Source organism: Lepidochelys olivacea (assembly GCF_965140295.1).
Source record: "Lepidochelys olivacea isolate rLepOli2 genome assembly, chromosome: 5".
Classification (NCBI taxonomy): Eukaryota; Metazoa; Chordata; order Testudines; family Cheloniidae; genus Lepidochelys; species Lepidochelys olivacea.
In genome coordinates this window covers 101682937-101689998 of record NC_140415.1, presented here as the reverse complement: position 1 = coordinate 101689998, position 7062 = coordinate 101682937, and positions in this window count along the sequence as shown.

Here is a 7062-nt window from a genome sequence, read left to right as displayed (position 1 = left end):
AGGTTGGAGGTTCAGCTGGGGACCTGTGAGTGCCCAGCCCACCTCGGTGGAGGGAGGAGGCGAGGAAGGCAATGACGGGATTTGGTTTGTTGGGGAAGTTTCTCAAGTTCAGGCAGGGGGATCAGAGTCTCCCAGGACCCCAGATCCAGGAGCCCCATTCAACACCATCGGCATAAGCACTTCAAAGACGAAGGCGCAGCCAAGCAGGCTCGCTCCCACCAAAAATAAATAAATACATAAATACATAAATAACAAGTTTCCTCAATAAAATTATCTCTGCCCCTCAGGGCTGGGCAGAGATGTTGAGGCTTTTAAAAAGGTATTTGCTGAACTCATTCATCTACGTTTCAGAGGACTAAGGTAAAGAGAAGCTGCATTAGAAATGAACATCTTGAATGCTGCCATGCTTAACTCCCCCCCCCCCCCCCACAGGCTCTTAAACTGCCAAGCTCAGATCACATGTCATTCAAAAATCTAAGCCTACACTTATTATTTAGTTACGGGCTGCATCATGCATCCATTCTTGCTTTTTGATGTTCCTCCCCAAGATGGCTACTTGTATGTAAACCGTCCCTGTAGAGAGGAAACACAATTCACATCAAATTCGTGCAGCCTCTTAATTCATTTGTTTGATGCATACTAGTAATCCTTTTTTAAAACTTCCAAACACAGCGATGTTTCACCTACATCACTTAACAAAGATATTTCTCAGATGGCAGCGAGAAGTTAAACACAAAGTTTAATGATTACATTGCAGGAAAGAAAGTGAATACAGTTTGTGGAGGACAGACTTACCACAGATGTTTATTAGAGGAGTGCATCAACATTTCATTTGTAACTTGTTTTCTTAGGGTACATATAACCTTCTGCTTGGACATTAAATTAATTTCACCGTGTAAAGGACTGGATGCAACACTTCGAAGTTTTCATACTTTATTCCAATAAATAAATAAATAAAAATAAATTATGTTTATACTGGAACTGCTATTTTAAATTAATTGCCTAATTAGCACACTTTAAACATATATTGCTAATTAAGGTCTAAAAATATTTTGCCTGGGGGAATAAAAGTGTGATGTATGTGTACAGCAAAAATGGTCTTTCATTCTGTTACATATTCCATTTTTAAAATGCTTTATTCCGAATTATGTATCCAGTTTCGGGATGGGTTGGTTCATATTTTATTATCCGGCGGGCTTCAGGGACCACATCCTGTTTTAAAATTCATCTGTTGCTGACCAACTTTACTTTACCAGAAAACTGCATTTGATCCGGTGTAGGATACACTCCATTTTCTTGCAGCACAGACAAATAGGAATACAAACAAAACCTTTCTTCTGCGTCGTCTGTCGTCTGCATTTCCTTTCTGTTGCTTGGTATGAGTCTCACACTGAAAATAGCCCACAGACCACCTTGCCATGATTGTGTAGTCGCTACGGGGAATTTTAAACCCTCTGAAATTCTTGCAAAAACACAAACTAGATTAACAGGAGTTTTTTTTTTTTTTGATAAAGTAAAATGAGTAGCGACATCTAATCCATGCACCCAAATAAATACCTGAAAGGTTAATTTTAAAACAATGTAAATATGCTGCACAGCAATCTACAGAAGCCATGCGCGCATGAGCTAATGAATTCAATACATGGGATTGCACTGAATGAATGACTCCGGAAAATGAATACATTTTTAATAATTTGTAGTGTAATACATGGAACAACTGTGGTGATTAATTAATGGGGCTCTTGGGGGATATATCAATATCTAATTGAATTTTATCTAGCCATATATTGAGATCCCCAAATGAAATCTTTCTAAAATATGGATGTTTTGTACTGTATTCCAAGGTTATGGATTTCATATACCAGCCCAGGGAGTCTCTCAGCAGGTCTGTCAGCTATCTGGTTACATATCTATCTCTGGTTTCAGAGTAGCAGCCGTGTTAGTCTGTATCCGCAAAAAGAAAAGGAGGACTTGTGGCACCTTAGAGACTAACACATTTATTTGAGCACAAGCTTTTGAAAGCTTATGCTCAAATACATTTGTTAGTCTAAGGTGCCACAAGTCCTCCATAGCTATCTCTCTACCGCTAACATTCACAGGCATACTTAGGTCTAAGGCCCCCCTCTCTCACTTGAGTGCACATTGGGAGGTGAGATTGAAATACTCGTTTGATATAGTGCAGTAATCCTTTTCTCATATTTGATGGGAATGTTTTTCATATCCTAGTATTTGACAACATCTCCCTATAGGGACAGGTTTGTATTTATGTTAGTAAAATGTCCCCTGCCTGAAAGTCTATTGTAACCCAACACCTGACAACCCCGAGTCCCATTTCTGTTTTTAGAAAAGGTTTATTCAAGCACATAATGGGATCCCAGCAGAAAGCCTTTCAGAAGAAGGGGCTATGGTAAACTTCACCACATGAACTCCGTTACCAGGGCTATTAAGCTTTTAATTGGAAAATAGCAGAGGAAATTTCAAGGTGACTATAACGTGTTAGCAGTTAGTGCCCAGAAGAATAGATTGAAAGAGAATGAATGTGCAGAGCATATGGTCCAAATAACAGTTAGGGGAAAGTGCCTGGTTCCACTAAGTCCAGCAGCTTAGACTTTTATGGGAAAAATCCTCCAAGAAATCAGGAAAGATGGAGTGAAAAAACAAATGTAACTTAATTGCACTGAACCCACTGACAACGTGTTTCCATTCGATTTTGATTTTTTTTTTATGATAATCAATGGTGTGAGCGCTCAGTTTGACAGACAATGGTTAGAACGCCTAGGGAATACAATTTCCAATGATCACTTAGAAATGCTTTTGCAAATTACACCTGGACGTGTAACCTGGACGTGTTATCGAAAGCCAAACAAAAGCAGCCATCTGAATAGTATGTTCATATTATTATTTTGCACTTGAAGTGCATGGATCTTCAGGGAAGGTCTTGGTTTGACAAATAATGTGACATCCATTGAGGCTTAACGACAAGGAGGGAATTCGTCTACGTTTATCTATTAACTACAATATAGGACTTATTAGGAACATTTATAATTACTATCTGTATTTTTGGATTGCATGAAATTGGGCTTCAGATAGATCCTCATGCAAAGTTTACAAACGTTTCTCACTTCGAGATTTGAGTAATAGAGTTAGTTTCAATTACATCTCAAAGATGCTCTTAGCTAACGTCAAATTAAAAGGAAAAGACGGATGAGCAGACACTTGCCCTATGATTGGTCAGTCAGTCAGTCAGTCACTTCAGATGGCATTAAATGTTCGTGTTCTCACATAATTACTTGAGGACAGAAACACATATCAATTGGGATGGGTCCTCCAACGAATAAAGTGCGCTGCATTGAAATCAGTGACATTAAATACATGGCAGATTTCAGAAATAGAGGGGCTTATCCTGCCCAGGATCACACAGATAATTAGTCAAAGCTGCCTAGCAAGCAGCCAAGGAAGCACTAGAGATCTGAATAGAATTAATAAAGGTCACTGATTACCAACCATTCGTAAACATTTTTGAAAGAAAGGTGACGATTTGTATTTTCATGTTACACCCCCTTTGGCACCCTGCAGAGAAAATGTTCCTGAAGTTCCCTTGGACTGTCTTTAATGTACAGTATCCACAAATCTCGCCAGTTCTTTTCTTTACATCCGGCTGAGATCTCGAAGGAATGAGAGTGTCGTCGAAGTTAAAAAGCCTGGTTTGGTGGCACTAAAGTACAGCGCCGGTTGTTCTGAAAGGCGAATGTGTTGTGCTTGTTTTTTTAAACTGGGCCAACCGTGTTCCAGGAGGTATAATTGCCCCCAGTGATAATGCTGATCCTAGAAATAGGCAACGCTCGGCTATGCAACAGAACAATGAACGTACCTCATCTCTGATGGCCTCTTTCCCACTGTTCTTTAGCCAGTGCAGCGAATATAACGTAATCGCATCAAACAAACCACCTGCCCCAGAGAAGCGTGTTAACCCCTTACACAATCTGCTAACGAGACCATCAGCGATGACTAAATAGTTTGGGACAATTTTAACAGGCCGTGTGACAAATGTGATGCTGAGGGCTTGGTTGCTCAGATGGAGCTATTTCTGTTTGAGGATATATAAAACCCAGGGCTCCACAGGCAAGGGAAGAAAATACCCCCCCCCCCGCCCCCAGCCAGCGGAAGACACCTCGGTGACAAGAAATCGATGACAGGTTCGGAACTCGTGAACTTCGGCGCTCGCTGAAACATTAAAGTTCGTCGGTTACAGCAAAAGGCCGCTGGCTCAGAACTCCGTTTAGAAACTCCGTTCACGCGAAATGCTCCACTTCACGGTATCTTCACGAAACTGCACAAAGGGCATTTCCTGCAACTCGAGAACCTGAAGGAATCTGAAAGAAAAAAGTTTCAAGTTTTCCAAAACCCCAGGGTTCAGGTGTTTTTGCCTTCCTCTTCCAAGCGAAGCCACGTCTCCTCCCCGCACATTATCTCCACCATTAAAAGCCAATACTAGTCTGAAAGAGAGCTAATTTTGAGAGCATTAGGAAAATGACTGCCTCCTTTCTACAGCTCGCTCGATGGAAAACAAGAAAAACACCGATATCTCACGGGGGTGGGAGGGGAGAGAATCTCGCTGAGCATTCCTGGAATATGAGATGAAACATGGAAATATTTGCAAAATAAACTCACACTTCATCGGTAGTGCTGAGACTTCTTCTAAAGCGATTCGATGTTAAAAAACAACGCAATCAAACAAGTAAACTTTCGGTTGGCATTTAATTGCTTTAACTTTATCCCGTTACTTCCATACACCCAGGTAGCTTTGAAGCAATGTTAACACATCTGATAGGCCATTAGAAATAGGGTCTGTGTAATAATGTGGAACTTTAAATACAGGCGAACGGGGGGTGACAATATAATATTGAGGGGTGTTGCCACTTGCTATACAAGGGATCAAGCAGGTTTCTCTCGTGCTGTTGGAGGAGTATCAAATCATGAAGAAACTCTTCCTAACGTGTGGAACTGGGCTACTTTTTAGATGAGACGTTCAGCCCTTTAAAAACCATTGCTCACTTGAGAGCTCGTGTGGGAGGATGTTTTGCACGTGTTTGACTAAAAAATGACTGCCTTAAATTAGCAAATTTGAAATCTAGTTCTTTGAACCACTTGCGAGAGGCTAAAAGCCCAATGGACCTTTGCTACGTGGCTGCCCTGCGTATCCTGTAACTTTCTTTTCTTTATCACTCTTTAAGCTTAAACACTGTGGGTAAATACAGCATAGCTTCTAAAGAAGAGTGCCTAGAATTAAAAACGCAGACAGGAAACATAGTCCAACGCTCTACACATTTACCTGGGGTACTGGTATCTCCCGTAGAAGTATTACCGGTCTTGTCAGATGTGCAGATGCTTAGGACACTTTAAACACTATCTAAATATATCTTTGGACAAATGATCAGACGGAATGATCGGGTGCTTTTACCGCTTTTTACAATCTCCAAGGAAAAGTTGGCGTTTTGTTTTTAGAAAGCAAGTCGGTTAAATAGAAAAACTTTTAATTAACACTAAAGGTGAGCCCTTCCCTTGATGAAAGGACATGTTCAAAGAGGGCGGAGACGGGGATTTTAGGACGTGCTTTTCGAAGGCAGCCCGAGAACGAGCGTGCGAATTTTACCTTTCTTTGTTACTCTCAGAACCTGACGCTTATTCGAGTCTGTTTTTACAACCCGTATAGGCAATTTCCCCCCCTGTTTGAACTTTCCTGTTCATCAGCCTTCAGAACTAACTGCCAGGAGCGCTGTTGTGCAAAGCCAAGGTTTAATCACTTCTCTGGCGGAGTCTTCCAGCCAGAGGTGACAAGACGCTGGGATGCCGTTCGGGGTCCGATGCCGAGAGAAGGCGGCGAGCAGTTAAAGTAACAAACCCCGCTGCTGAGTTGGTCCTTCAAGTGGATTGGGCCAACGGGCCCTTCCTTTCCAGGGGCTTCCATACTGGGGCCCGATCCTGCTGCCAATGGTAAACTCTCATTGATTTAACCTGCAGCAGGCAGCCTGCCCTTAGGCTAAGCGCTTTCCCAGCAGTACCACCGGGGCTCCAGGGGCAGTCTTCAGCACATCCACCAGGCTAGGGCATCCCCTGTTAACACTTAGATCGACCCTGCTGTCTCATGGGGCTCTGGCTGCTAACTAAGCCTTCTAGCCGTCCTTGGGCTATGTGGAGACTGTCAGGGCTGTTTAAGGCTGCTACCGTATTAGTCATTAAAAAGCGCAGCGGCATCAAGGATTCAATCCACCTACAGCCAGAAACGAACAACATCCAATGCGAACATTGTTCCATCAGAACTAGCCGGTTTTTCCGCTGTGAAATTGATGCCTTAAGGGAGTTTAGTGGGTACTGTGCCCTTATACAGGCCTTACGGCCAAATTCTGCCCTCGGTTGGGACACGTGTGACCTCATTAAGTGAGAGCAGAGTTTATGCCCTGAGTAGACCAGTTGTGAGAGGGGCAGCATCTATCCCTTAAGAAGTTCATACCTTTAAATAAAGCTATCTGGGGAAAACTCACGGGGTCTGATCCTCAACTGGTATAAATTAGCGTCTTATTGGGTATAAAATAGCCCCCTATTCTTATAGGGTGGACATTTGTTCACTAGTAGCATCCCTGAAAGAGAGGGGCCTGATTCTGGTCTCATTCCACTATAAATCAGGAGCAACTCTATTAGCGGAATGAATTTACATGGGTGTGAGATCAGAATCACCTCCAGTAAGCGGCTGTTAAAAATCAATTACTTCTGCGTTTGGTTAACTCTTGTCACCCTCTGACTAGACCAGCGCGTGCCGTGGAAGCTATCAAAAGAAGAAATCGGATCGTGAGCAAAACGGGTGCTGACGACCTGTAACTTTTAGGAAAAGTGTCCAGGCCCTTCTTACTGCATCTCTAACGCTACTGATCTCACTCTCTCTTTCTGTCTTAGCAAGAGAGGGGAGTTGGGAGGCGCCGAACAAATCAGTTTCAATTTGTCTTCACACAGTGCGCATCATCCCAATACAAGGGCGATCCCATTAAGTGGAGCAGGGTTCATTTT